This window comes from Xenopus laevis, chromosome 3S, assembly GCF_017654675.1.
Source record: "Xenopus laevis strain J_2021 chromosome 3S, Xenopus_laevis_v10.1, whole genome shotgun sequence".
NCBI lineage: Eukaryota > Metazoa > Chordata > Amphibia > Anura > Pipidae > Xenopus > Xenopus laevis.
This window is the reverse complement of record NC_054376.1, coordinates 33,128,985-33,142,713: the sequence shown is the minus strand read 5'-3', so window position 1 is coordinate 33,142,713 and position 13,729 is coordinate 33,128,985.

Genomic DNA, 13,729 nt, shown 5'->3' with positions numbered 1-13,729 from the left:
AGTCCATTTATCTATTAATTCACCTTTCAAATAGCAACAGTTATTTGGCCAATAATATTAGGTTTCACTTTTTTTTCTGATCCTGCAGCTTCTTGCCATGTTTCCACTCCCCTGAGGTTGCCATTTTCTAGCACATGCTCTCCAGAATGGATCCTAGGGGTATTAATGTGAAGCTATTAGCTGACAGCATTTTGAACCTTTCAAAAATAGTTGAGAATTGGTCCTCTACAAGCTCCAACACTGGGGTAAGTCTGACAGTGATTCTATTCATCTCTCTAGTGGTGTATACCAACATATGGGTATCTTGCTGTAAGGTGTACATCTTAAAATTTGCACAACTTGCTTTTCAGACTTATTTAGCTTCTATTTTTTACTACTTCAATTAATAATAAGCATACAATCCATAATTGACTGGCCAGCTAACTTAAAAAGGATAAAAACATGCTATTTATTTATCTCTTAATTCAGGGGTCCCTATCCCTATAGTATAGTACAGGTATTGGATCCCTTATCCGGAAACCCGATATCCAGAAAGCTCCGAATTATGGAATGGCTGTCTCCCATAGACTCCATTTTACCCAAATAATCCAAATTTTTAAAAATGATTTCCTTTTTCTCTGTAATAATAAAACAGTAGCATGTACTTGATCCCAACTAAGATATAATTAATCCTTATTGGAAGCAAAACCAACCTATTGGGTTTATTTAATGTTTAAATTAATTTCTAGTAGACTTAAGGCATGAAGACCCAAATTACGGAAAGATCCGTTATCCAGAAAACCCCAGGTCCCGAGCATTCTGGATAACAGGTCCCATACCTGTATATACCAATACTATATATCTAGCATCTAATATATCTATCCTCTCCCTCTTTCTGTCTCTCACTCTCTTCTATCTATCATTTAATATAGCAATTCTCTCTCTTTCTCTCTATCTATCTATCTATCTATCTGTCTATCTGTCTATCTGTCTATCTGTCTATCTATTATCTATCTATCTATCTATCTATCTATCATCTAATATAGCAATCCTCTCTCACTCTCATCTATTATCTATAATATTTATCATCTAATATAGCAACCTCATAGTGAAACATGCTTTACTTATCCTTTAAAGGGGTTGTTCACCTATAAATCAAGTTTTACATTAAGTAGAGGGTCATATTCTGAAACAATTTGCAATTGGTTTTCATTTTTTATTATTTGTAGTTTTTTTGCTTTATTCAACAACTCTCCAGTTTGCAATTTCAGCAATATGGTTGCTAGGGTCCAAATTACCCTAGCAACCATGCATTAATTTGAATTAGAGACAGGAATATGAATAAGTGAGGGCCAAAATAGATGAGTAATAAAAAGTAGCAATGACAAGTTTGTAGCCTTACAGGACACTTGTGTTTTAGGTGGGGTCGGTGACCCCTGTTTGAAGCTGTAAAGAGTCAGCAGAAGGCAAATAATTTAAAAACCACTTCAATTAATAATAAGCATACAATCCATAATTGACTGGCCAGCTAACTTAAAAAGGATAAAAACATGCTATTTATTTATCTCTTAATTCAGGGGTCCCTATCCCTATAGTATAGTACAGGTATAGGATCCCTTATCCGGAAACCCGATATCTAGAAAGCACCGAATTATGGAATGGCTATCTCCCATAGACTCCATTTTATACAAATAATCCAAATTTTCAAAAATGATTTCCTTTTTCTCTGTAATAATAAAACAGTAGCATGTACTTGATCCCAACTAAGATATAATTAATCCTTATTGGAAGCAAAACCAACCTATTGGGTTTATTTAATGTTTAAATTAATTTCTAGTAGACTTAAGGCATGAAGACCCAAATTACGGAAAGATCCGTTATCCGGAAAACCCCAGGTCCCGAGCATTCTGGATAACAGGTCCCATACCTGTATATACCAATACTATATATCTAGCATCTAATATATGTATCCTCTCGCTCTTTCTGTCTCTCACTCTCTTCTATCTATCTATCATCTAATATAGCAATCCTCTCTCACTCTCATCTATTATCTATCATATTTATCATCTAATATAGCAACCTCATAGTGAAACATGCTTTACTTGTCCTTTAAAGGGGTTGTTCACCTATAAATCAAGTTTTACATTAAGTAGAGAGTCATATTCTGAGACAATTTGCAATTGGTTTTCATTTTTTATTATTTGTAGTTTTTTTGCTTTATTCAACAACTCTCCAGTTTGCAATTTCAGCAATATGGTTGCTAGGGTCCAAATTACCCTAGCAACCATGCATTAATTTGAATTAGAGACAGGAATATGAATAAGTGAGGGCCAAAATAGATGAGTAATAAAAAGTAGCAATGACAAGTTTGTAGCCTTACAGGACACTTGTGTTTTAGGTGGGGTCGGTGACCCCTGTTTGAAACTGTAAAGAGTCAGCAGAAGGCAAATAATTTAAAAACCACTTCAATTAATAATAAGCATACAATCCATAATTGACTGGCCAGCTAACTTAAAAAGGATAAAAACATGCTATTTATTTATCTCTTAATTCAGGGGTCCCTATCCCTATAGTATAGTACAGGTATAGGATCCCTTATCCGGAAACCCGATATCCAGAAAGCTCCGAATTATGGAATGGCTGTCTCCCATAGACTCCATTTTACCCAAATAATCCAAATTTTTAAAAATGATTTCCTTTTTCTGTGTAATAATAAAACAGTAGCTTATACTTGATCCCAACTAAGATATAATTAATCCTTATTGGAAGCAAAACCAACCTATTGGGTTTATTTAATGTTTAAATTAATTTCTAGTAGACTTAAGGCATGAAGACCCAAATTACGGAAAGATCCGTTATCCGGAAAACCCCAGGTCCCGAGCATTCTGGATAACAGGTCCCATACCTGTATATACCAATACTATATATCTAGCATCTATCTATCCTCTCCCTCTTTCTCTCTCACTCTCTTCTATCTATCTATCATTTAATATAGCAATTCTCTCTCTTTCTCTCATCTATCTATCTATCTATCTATCTATCTATCTATCTATCATCTAATATAGCAATCCTCTCTCACTCTCATCTATTATCTATCATATTTATCATCTAATATAGCAACCTCATAGTGAAACATGCTTTACTTGTCCTTTAAAGGGGTTGTTCACCTATAAATCAAGTTTTACATTAAGTAGAGAGTCATATTCTGAGACAATTTGCAATTGGTTTTCATTTTTTATTATTTGTAGTTTTTTTGCTTTATTCAACAACTCTCCAGTTTGCAATTTCAGCAATATGGTTGCTAGGGTCCAAATTACCCTAGCAACCATGCATTAATTTGAATTAGAGACAGGAATATGAATAAGTGAGGGCCAAAATAGATGAGTAATAAAAAGTAGCAATGACAAGTTTGTAGCCTTACAGGACATTTGTGTTTTAGGTGGGGTCGGTGACCCCTGTTTGAAGCTGTAAAGAGTCAGCAGAAGGCAAATAATTTAAAAACCATAAAAAAAGCAACGGAGAGCAACTGTTGCCTTAGAATAAGCCATTCTAAAACATATTAAAATTTCAATTAAAGGTGAACTTCCCCTTTAGCTCAAACAATGCACTTGCAGTCATCGAGGTTGTGAAAGTTTGTTTAGTTTTTTTAAGCTGTTAATGTTTGTCACATCTTTAGTGTTTTTGCTTTGCCATCATCTATCTATTTATTATCTATCTATTCCCCCCTACTTCATTATATATCTGTATATTTCTTTGTCTGGTGCAGTTTCTTCAGGAGCAATGGCCTGTAGAAAAACAGCAGAATGTTTTTTACTGAGGTAGCCTTTTTTGCCACCACTGTGAAAGCTTGTTTAGAGCTCCTTATTCTGTTGATGTTTGTCACAGCTTCAGTATTTGTGATTTTTACTTTCTACTTGTCTACTTTAACCCGTAGAACATCTATGTCTGTGTTTTTTTGCTTTGTTTTTTTCCTTGTCTATATCTTGTCTATATGTTTATCTCTGTCTATGTATCTCTATTTTCTCTCTATTTCTCTATGTATTAACTATATTTTCTCTCTATCAAATGGTGCAGTTTTTTTTCCCAAGATCATCAGCTATCTATCATTTATAATCTCTCTCTCTCACTTGCTCTCTCTCTCTATATATGTCTTTCATCTGGAGAGTTTATTTTTGAAATCTTTTTGAAATCTTTTTGAAATCTTTTTGAAATCTTTTAATTGAGCTAGTTTCTAGCTGCATTAAGCTGCATCCTAACTCTAAGAAAACAATGCCGTTCCAGTCATAGAAGTTAATTTTTATCAGAGAATAGAAATCTATGTGATTTTTGCTTTGCCATGCAGGAGAAATAGAGAATTAGTTCTAAAAAGTCAAATCCATGTGTCTGTGTCTTTGAAAGTTATAAAATCCATAAAACAGAACCAGTGAAGTGTAAAGGCACTTTACAGAATGAATGATGTTAAAAATAATGTCTCTGATTTACAAGTTTAACATTACAAAATAGTTAAGTTAGACAAAACAGATAAAACAGACAAAACAGATATTTTTTAGATCCAGATAACTATTTTGTGAATTTCTGTCAGTCAAATTAGTGAACCAATGAGATGCAAGCATACTTCTTAACCAATAACAAGCACTCTTTAACTGAAGTCCATTTATCTATTCATTCACCTTTCAAATAGCAACAGTTATTTGGCCAATAATATTAGGTTTCATTTTTTTTCTGATCCTGCAACTTCTTGCCACTCCCCTGAGGTTGCCATTTTCTAGCACATGCTCTCCAGAATGGATCCTAGGGGTATTAATGTGAAGCTATTAGCTGACAGCATTTTGAACCTTTCAAAAATAGTTGAGAATTGGTCCTCTACAAGCTCCAACACTGGGGTAAGTCTGACAGTGATTCTATTCATCTCTCTAGTGGTGTATACCAACATATGGGTATCTTGCTGTAAGGTGTACATCTTAAAATTTGCACAACTTGCTTTTTTCAGACTTGTTTAGCTTGTTTTTTATAATTGGGAAATTTTACTGTCATCATTACATTTGCATATTCCAGCTTTTATTTGAATTATTGTTCAATAGCAGTTGCAGAATTTAAATTTGTTTTTTGATTCTTGTCTCCCCATTTAAACTGCATTTTATCTTAACTCAAACAGTACAATTCCAATTCTTAATTTATATTAGCTCTAAAAGCACTGCAGATTCTTTTATAGGGGGTTGTTAATGCTTGAGCTTAAGTTTATGTGATTATTCTCTGCATCTCTCTCTCTATATATATATATTCCCAAATCCAAGGTGCACACCGTTTAGGTTTTTTCCCGGGTGCCATGATAAAGAATATGTAGAATATGTAGACCATAAAGCAGGCACTCACAGGGAGTATATATATATTTATAAATCTTTATGTATATATATATATATATATATATATATATATATATATATATTTATGCGTACGGCCCTACCTGTCAGTGCAGGACGTATGGGGTTAAGTTCTCCTCTCTGGAGGCAGGACAAACAATGATTAAATCTTTAGGCTCCTCCTCTTCCTGTGTCTCCTCTATCCCCAGTTTTTTGTTTGTCCTGCTCGGAGGTGGACACTCCCAACAATCCTCTTCCAACAAGAACATTAAGGATTTACCTGGAGTGCTCTGTCTAAGGTGAGCCCCTTACTAAGGTTATGTGCTCCTTTAGTATAAATGCATGAGCCCCGGTTCTCTTACTGAGCCCCTTCCTTATGGTTTGGTGTTGCTCCGCTTATTCAGCGTGATTCCCGGGTTATGGTGAGCCCCCCCCCCTCACTCGGCGGGCAGTGTGTGCTCCCTAACCCCTGTAATACAAGGGAAACTCTGGATGACCGGCGGGACCCTTCCCCCTGGCATCCTACGTGCCTCAGAGCCTTCAAGAGCTCCCCATGTGTGCACCATTGGTTCCATCTCCTCTGCGCCTCTGCCTAATCGTGCACGCTGTTCTATAACAGCCTCCAGGCGCGGGGGATGAAAATTCTGCAGGCGCGTCGCCTTCCTAGGCGCTGTGGATGACGTCAGTAGAGGCGTTCCTTGTCTTCGCGCATTTTTTCCCTGACTAAGGCGCTCTTTGATGACGTCACGGTTCCAGCTTCGCGCCTTTTCTCTGTGCTAAACAGAGGACATCACGGAGCAGAGACATAAGAACAGATAAGTTCCTGTTTTTTTCCTGTTTCCTCAGTCTGATCATTGCACACTGGGTTTTCCACAGTTATGGCACATTCAAAGGAGCTAGCAGATCTCATTGCAGATCTTTCTGAGCCAATAGTCATCCCCAGGAAATCTTCCAGAGTCACTAAAAAGAAAGCAAAAAAAGCTCCTCTTTTACCTTCACCATCTCCACCTAGGCTAACAAGGATGGTTAAATCTCACCAAATTTCTGACTCAGACCCAGATGTACAGCAACCCAAATCTATTACTACAGCTTTGGGGCATGCAGCTCAGGACACTTCAGATTTTGAGAATAACCCACAATTTTCTCCTGGTCCTGTTAGCTCTGCAAATGCTTCACCACAGCAGCAGCCAGATCATAATATACCTTCTATTTCTGCCAATACATCTACTGTAACTGACAATCAGTTCTCTCATTTTTGGGGTGGCTACAGACCCAGATTAACTCATCTGTACAGCAAGCTGTGTCTGTTCAATCTTTCTCTAAGCCTAGACCTAAGCCTAAATTTCCAAAACGTTTTCACGATAGTTCCTCTTCCTCTCTATCTGACGAAGAGTCCTATAACAGCTATTCCTCTGACTCTGATAATTCAGATTCTGACGAACCTGCCTCCCATAAACAACCAGAGGACATTAAACTCCTACTTAAACACCTTCGTGATACCCTAGAGATCACTGAAACACAACCACAACTGTCAAAGGCTGACAAGGTACTTGGCAATACACCTAAAAAGTCTAGATCCTTTCCTACTAGCAAATCCATTTCTCAGATGATATCTAAGGAATGGTCTGATCCAGACAAGAGAAATAACATTCCACAAAAGTTTTATGCCAAATTCCCCATAACAGAGGAACACAAGCAATGCTGGGACAAATCACCTAAAGTTGATCCAGCCATTGTACGTTTATCAAAAAACACTACTCTTCCCGCAGAAGATGCGGGTTCATTCAGGGATCCCATGGATAAAAAGATGGAATCTGCCCTAAAAAGGGATTTTCTCCACTCCGCAGCTATTATTCAACCAGCCTCGGCTGCTTTTAGCGTAGCTCGCACCGCCAAATTTTGGTGCCAAGAATTAAAACACCCCTCACCTCACACAGATTCCGATGCCATCCTAGACAAGCTCACACTAGCGTTGTCCTTCCTCAGTGACGCTTCACTAGAAATATCTAAGTTGGCTGCCAAATCTTCAGCAGCAGCCATAGCCGCAAGAAGAGCACTCTGGCTCCGACAGTGGTCAGGAGATGCGGCCTCCAAGAACAGGTTAGTCTCCTTAAAATTCGAAGGTCAACAACTTTTTGGTCCTGAACTGAAAAAAATCATTTCAGAAGTCACAGGAGGTAAAGGTGTCTTCCTTCCTCAAGGCAAAAGACCACAGAGAGACTCCCATAAACGCAACTACCATCGGCGTTCTTGGGGTTCCTTCAACAGACAATCCAGTAGAGGCAGACCCCCTACACAACAGGCCTCCAACAAGAGGTTCAAGTCCTGGCAAAACCATTCCAAGGCACCCAGGAAAGGTGGCCCATCAAAGACTCAGGATTCCTGACTCTCTGCCTCCTCCTCAAAACAATACACTAGGAGGCAGACTAAAGGAATTTTCCAAGATTTGGCAGACATCCATACCGGATTCTTGGATTCTAAGAACTGTCTCTCTAGGTCACAAGATATTTTTCAACACCTTTCCACATCACCGTTTTGTTCCTTCCAAACTGCCTTCAAACCCCCGTCAAAGCTTTAGCAATGTCCAACATTGTTCAAGATATGCTTCAAAAAAAGGTCATTGCTCCAGTTCCAGTGAAAGAACACTTTCATGGTTTCTACTCAAACCTTTTTCTAGTACCAAAAAAGACGGTGGTTTTCGTCCCATCCTCAACCTTCACTCCCTCAACAAGTTTGTACGTTATCAACGCTTCAAGATGGAGACAATTCGCTCCATAACAGCATCCATTCCATCAGCGGCCTTCATGACCAAAGTAGACTTGAAGGACGCTTACTTACACATTCCCATTTTCCAGGAACATTACAAATACCTACGCTTCTATATAAATCAGCAGCATTACCAGTTTCAGGCCATGCCCTTTGGACTCACTTCGGCCCCACGGATATTCACAAAGGTCCTCGGGGCCCTGATAGCCACAATTCGTCACCAGGGCATTCATATCTTTCCATACCTGGACGATATCCTTATTTTCGCAGACTCCGCACAGAAGGCAACAGAAGCAACTCAGCTCTGCATTCAACAGCTGACAAGACACGGTTGGATAATCAACTATCAAAAAAGTATCCTTTGCCCCAGTCAAAATCTTCCCTTCTTGGGCATGATAGTAGACTCCAAACTACAACGTCTTTTTCTACCAGCAGAAAAGATCACAAAGATTCAATTCCTTATTTCAACACTGGCAGGCGAAGTAACAACCACTTTCAACGCCCTACAACTATTGGGTCTAATGGCATCTACCATAGATGCAGTTCCCTTCGCAAAGTTTCACATGAGGCCTCTACAAAGAGAATTCCTACGTCAGTGGAACGGAGATCATCAAGATCTTTCCCAACAAATTCTGCTTCCCCAGACTGTACAAATCAGTTTACGTTGGTGGTCTCTCCGTCACAACCTAGCCAAGGGCAAACCCTGGCACTTGCCCCCACCCCTGGTTATTACCACGGACGCGAGTCTCAGAGGATGGGGAGCAACCTACCAACACCAAAGTTGCCAAGGGCTTTGGAACCAACAAGAGCAAAAGCTTCACATCAACATTTTAGAGATGCGGGCTGTGTTCAATGCACTCCTTCACTGGACCCCACTCTGTCAGTCGGCCCATGTGCGGATCCAGTCGGACAACTGCACAACAGTTGCCTACCTCAACAAACAGGGTGGCACGAGAAGTGCAGCAGCAATGGCGGAAATAGCAAAGATCATACATTGGGCCGAGTCCAACTCAGTTCATCTCACAGCCATCTACATTCCAGGCCTGCTAAATTGGCAGGCAGACTATCTCAGCCGCAACACTCTAGACCCAGGGGAGTGGAAACTGAAAACTTCCATATTTCAAATGCTGACAGTCAGGTGGGGAACACCGTGTGTAGACGTGATGGCGTCCAGACACAACAATCAACTGTCAAGGTTTTTCTCCAAGATCAAGGATCCAATGGCAGAGGCTGTAGACTCGCTGGCTACTCCCTGGTCATTCAGGATGGCCTACGCCTTCCCGCCAATACCTATGTTGCAGAGGATACTCACCAAAATTCGGCAAGAACGAGTACCCACGATCCTGGTAGCACCAGCATGGCCTGCACGGACATGGTTCGCGGACATAATGTCCATGCTAGGGGATCAACCTTTCAAGTTACCAGCACTACCGGATTTGCTAACACAGGGTCCATCCTGGTACCCAGACGTGCACAAGCTTCATTTGACGGCATTTCTTTTGAATCCCGTGTCTGGGAACGCAAGGGATTTTCAGCCCCAGTCATAGCTACACTATAGCGGCTAGACGTTCCTCTACAGCTAAGGCTTATCATAGAGTTTGGCGGACCTTTCTTTCCTGGTGCGAATCTCATAGCATACTATGGGATAGTTGTCACTCTCCACAAATCTTACAATTCCTGCAAGCAGGCTTCGACATGAACCTTAGCATAAACTCTCTTAAGTTCAAGCTTCCGCTTTAGCAGCCCTTCTTCACATTCAGTGGGCTGTTCTCCCAGAAGTAAAATTATTTTTTCAAGGCCTATATAGAATTAGGCCTCCGTCCCGGAGACCAGTCCCTCAGTGGGATCTCAACCTGGTATTAACAGCTCTTCAAGGACCTCCCTTTGAACCAATAGAGTCCATTGACTTAAAATATCTCACTCTCAAAGTGGTTTTCTTCTAGCCATAGCCTCAGCTAGGAGGGTTTCCGAGTTGGCTGCCCTCCTCATGCATACATCCATGGTTAAAAATTCACGCTGACAAAAGCGGTACTTCGTACCAATCCAACCTTCTTCCAAAGATGGTGTCAGAATTCCACGTCAATCAGGACATTGTAATTCCGGTCCTTCGTCCTCTAAGTTCAGAGGATCACACGCTAGTACGTTTCGGTTCTTGATCCTGTTAGAGCCTTAAAGACTTATGTCTCTAGACAAGTCCCTCAGACAGTCAGATGCCCTTTTTGTCTTTTTGGGGGTAACAGAGAGGGATTTCCAGCTTCAAAACGTTCCATTGCCCGATGGCTGGTCACTACCATTTCGGAGGCTTACACAAAGCTGGTCTAAGTCCTCCGACGCTACTTACAGCCCATTCTACAAGGAAGTTAGCACTTCTTGGGCTTTTCAACAAGATGCTTCTCTAGAAGCAATTTCGCCAGGCGGCCACTTGGTCTTCTCCGCATACCTTTTCCCAAGTTTTACAAGTTGACATTTTTAATTCAAGCCAATCAGATTTTGGAAGGAAGGTGCTACAAGCAGCAGTAGCACATAGTTAGCTTCCTTATTCCTTTTTTTCTTTTCTCTTTCCATTTTGACCAGTTAATAGTTCACCCTACCCTTATTTAGGGACGACTTTGGGACATCCCCATACGTCTGCACTGACAGGTAGGGCGTACGCATAAAGTAGATTTTCTTACCTGATAAATCTCTTTGCGTAGGCCCGTACTGTCAGTGCAGCATCCCGCCCTTGTATTTTTGGTGGGGTGCCGGTTGCTGCGTGGCCTGAGTTAGATAGGGAGTTAGTTTCTCTCTATGTTGTGTGTGTGTGTGTCTCCATTCACAGACTTTACAATAAACTCGCGGATAGAGGAGACACAGGAAGAGGAGGAGCCTAAGATTGGTAATCATTGGTGGTGTCCTGCCTCCAGGAGAGGAGAAACTTAACCCATACGTCCTGCACTGACAGTACGGGCCTACGCAAAAGAGATTTATCAGGTAAGAAAATCTACTTATATATATTACTTTCTATTCATTCTACAAATATATTCTTTCTTATTCCTGATCTTTCAATTCAGCTTCGTTCCTTTTCATATTCCAGTCTATTATTCAAACTAGTGCATGGTTGCTAGGGGAATTTGCACCCTAGCAACCGAATTGCTTAAAATGCAAATTGCAGAGCTGCTGAATAAAAAGTTAAATAACTCAAAACCACAAATAATAAAAAATAAAAACAAATTACAAATTGTCTCAGAATAACACTCTACATCATATTAAAAGTTATCTCAAAGTTGAAGAAGCACACCTTTAATGCTTAAGTCTGTGTGATTTTTTTATTCGTTTTCTGCATCTATCTGTCTATCTATCATCTATATATCTATCCAGTGGAGAATTTATTTTCAAGCTATTTTAATTGAGCTTATCAAACATTGCAGTTTCAGTTTTATTTAATTATTGTTAGAAACTCCAGTCTGTGATTTTTGCATTGGCATATACGTACAATAGAGAACTTGATTGAAAGTCACTGCTAGCTTTTGCCTATCACCTTGCCCATCTATTTTCTCTCTGTTTCTTTGTCAGTCCTTGTTTTTCTTTTTTATCTTTTTAACTAGCTACCAAGTTTTAATTGACCTTGTTTCTTGTCTCAGCATTTAGCTTAATGGAAAAACTATTGCAAAAATAAAACTGTATATGTGCTTTATTCTTCTCGAAATTAGAAACCATACATATAATCAATTAAAACTATGTCTGTGTGTGTGTGTGTGTGTTGCTTGGTTTTATGCCGTTTGCCTAGAAGATGAATTGGATCTCACTCTTTCAAAATAATTATAATCTCTCTATAGGATTTATACTGGAGTGTGGTATTATGCTAGTTTTATGTTTTACTGGTGTTGGTTATGTTATTTAAACTATAATTCAGTTCTAGGCAAAATAAAACAATTAAAAATGTATTAGACCTGTTAATTAAAATCTGTCCCAAATGCCTGGCATGAAGAGAGATTGCTAAATGGGGGATACTGAAAAGTTACTTTAATATTTCAGAAACAGTACATAATTTTTGATTTTTTTTTACTTCCATGATATGAAGCTTTAAAAAAGTTTATTTGCACCAAAAGTTCCTTTTTAAACAGACATTTATAAGTATACACATTTTTGAGGAATTTAAAGTCATATTTATCAAAAATCATTACAATATTTATCAAGTGGTGGTCTATTGAAATGTTTAGTTAATTTTCATCTACTAAATATTCATCAGCTAAATTTTACTTCTTTATACCGCTTTTCAACAAGATGCTTCTCTAGAAGCAATTTGCAAGGCGGCCACTTGGTCTTCTCCGCATACCTTTTCCAAGTTTTACAAGTTTGACATTTTTAATTCAAGCCAATCAGATTTTGGAAGGAAGGTGCTACAAGCAGCAGTAGCACATAGTTAGCTTCCTTATTCCTTTTTTTCTTTTCTCTTTCCATTTTGACCAGTTAATAGTTCACCCTACCCTTTTTAGGACGACTTTGGGACATCCCCATACGTCCTGCACTGACAGGTAGGGCCGTACGCATAAAAGTAGATTTTCTTACCTGATAAATCTCTTTTGCGTAGGCCCGTACTGTCAGTGCAGCATCCCGCCCTTGTATTTTTGGTGGGGTGCCGGTTGCTGCCGTGCCTGAGTTAGATAGGGAGTTAGTTTCTCTCTATGTTGTGTGTGTGTGTGTCTCCATTCACAGACTTTACAATAAACTGGGGATAGAGGAGACACAGGAAGAGGAGGAGCCTAAAGATTTAATCATTGTTTGTCCTGCCTCCAGAGAGGAGAACTTAACCCCATACGTCCTGCACTGACAGTACGGGCCTACGCAAAAGAGATTTATCAGGTAAGAAAATCTACTTATATATATTACTTTCTATTCATTCTACAAATATATTACTTTCTATTCCTGATCTTTCAATTCAGCTTCGTTCCTTTTCATATTCCAGTCTATTATTCAAACTAGTGCATGGTTGCTAGGGGAATTTGCACCCTAGCAACCGAATTGCTTAAAATGCAAATTGCAGAGCTGCTGAATAAAAAGTTAAATAACTCAAAAACCACAAATAATAAAAAATAAAAACAAATTACAAATTGTCTCAGAATAACACTCTACATCATATTAAAAGTTATCTCAAAGTTGAAGAAGCACACCTTTAATGCTTAAGTCTGTGTGATTTTTTTATTCGTTTTCTGCATCTATCTGTCTATCTATCATCTATATATCTATCCAGTGGAGAATTTATTTTCAAGCTATTTTAATTGAGCTTATCAAACATTGCAGTTTCAGTTTTATTTAATTATTGTTAGAACTCCAGTCTGTGATTTTTGCATTGGCATATACGTACAATAGAGAACTTGATTGAAAGTCACTGCTAGCTTTTGCCTATCACCTTGCCCATCTATTTTCTCTCTGTTTCTTTGTCAGTCCTTGTTTTTTCTTTTTATCTTTTTAACTAGCTACCAAGTTTTAATTGACCTTGTTTCTTGTCTCAGCATTTAGCTTAATGGAAAACTATTGCAAAAATTAAAACTGTATATGTGCTTTATCTTCTCGAAATTAGAAACCATACATATAATCAATTAAAACTATGTCTGTGTGTGTGTGTGTGTGTTGCTTGGTTTTAT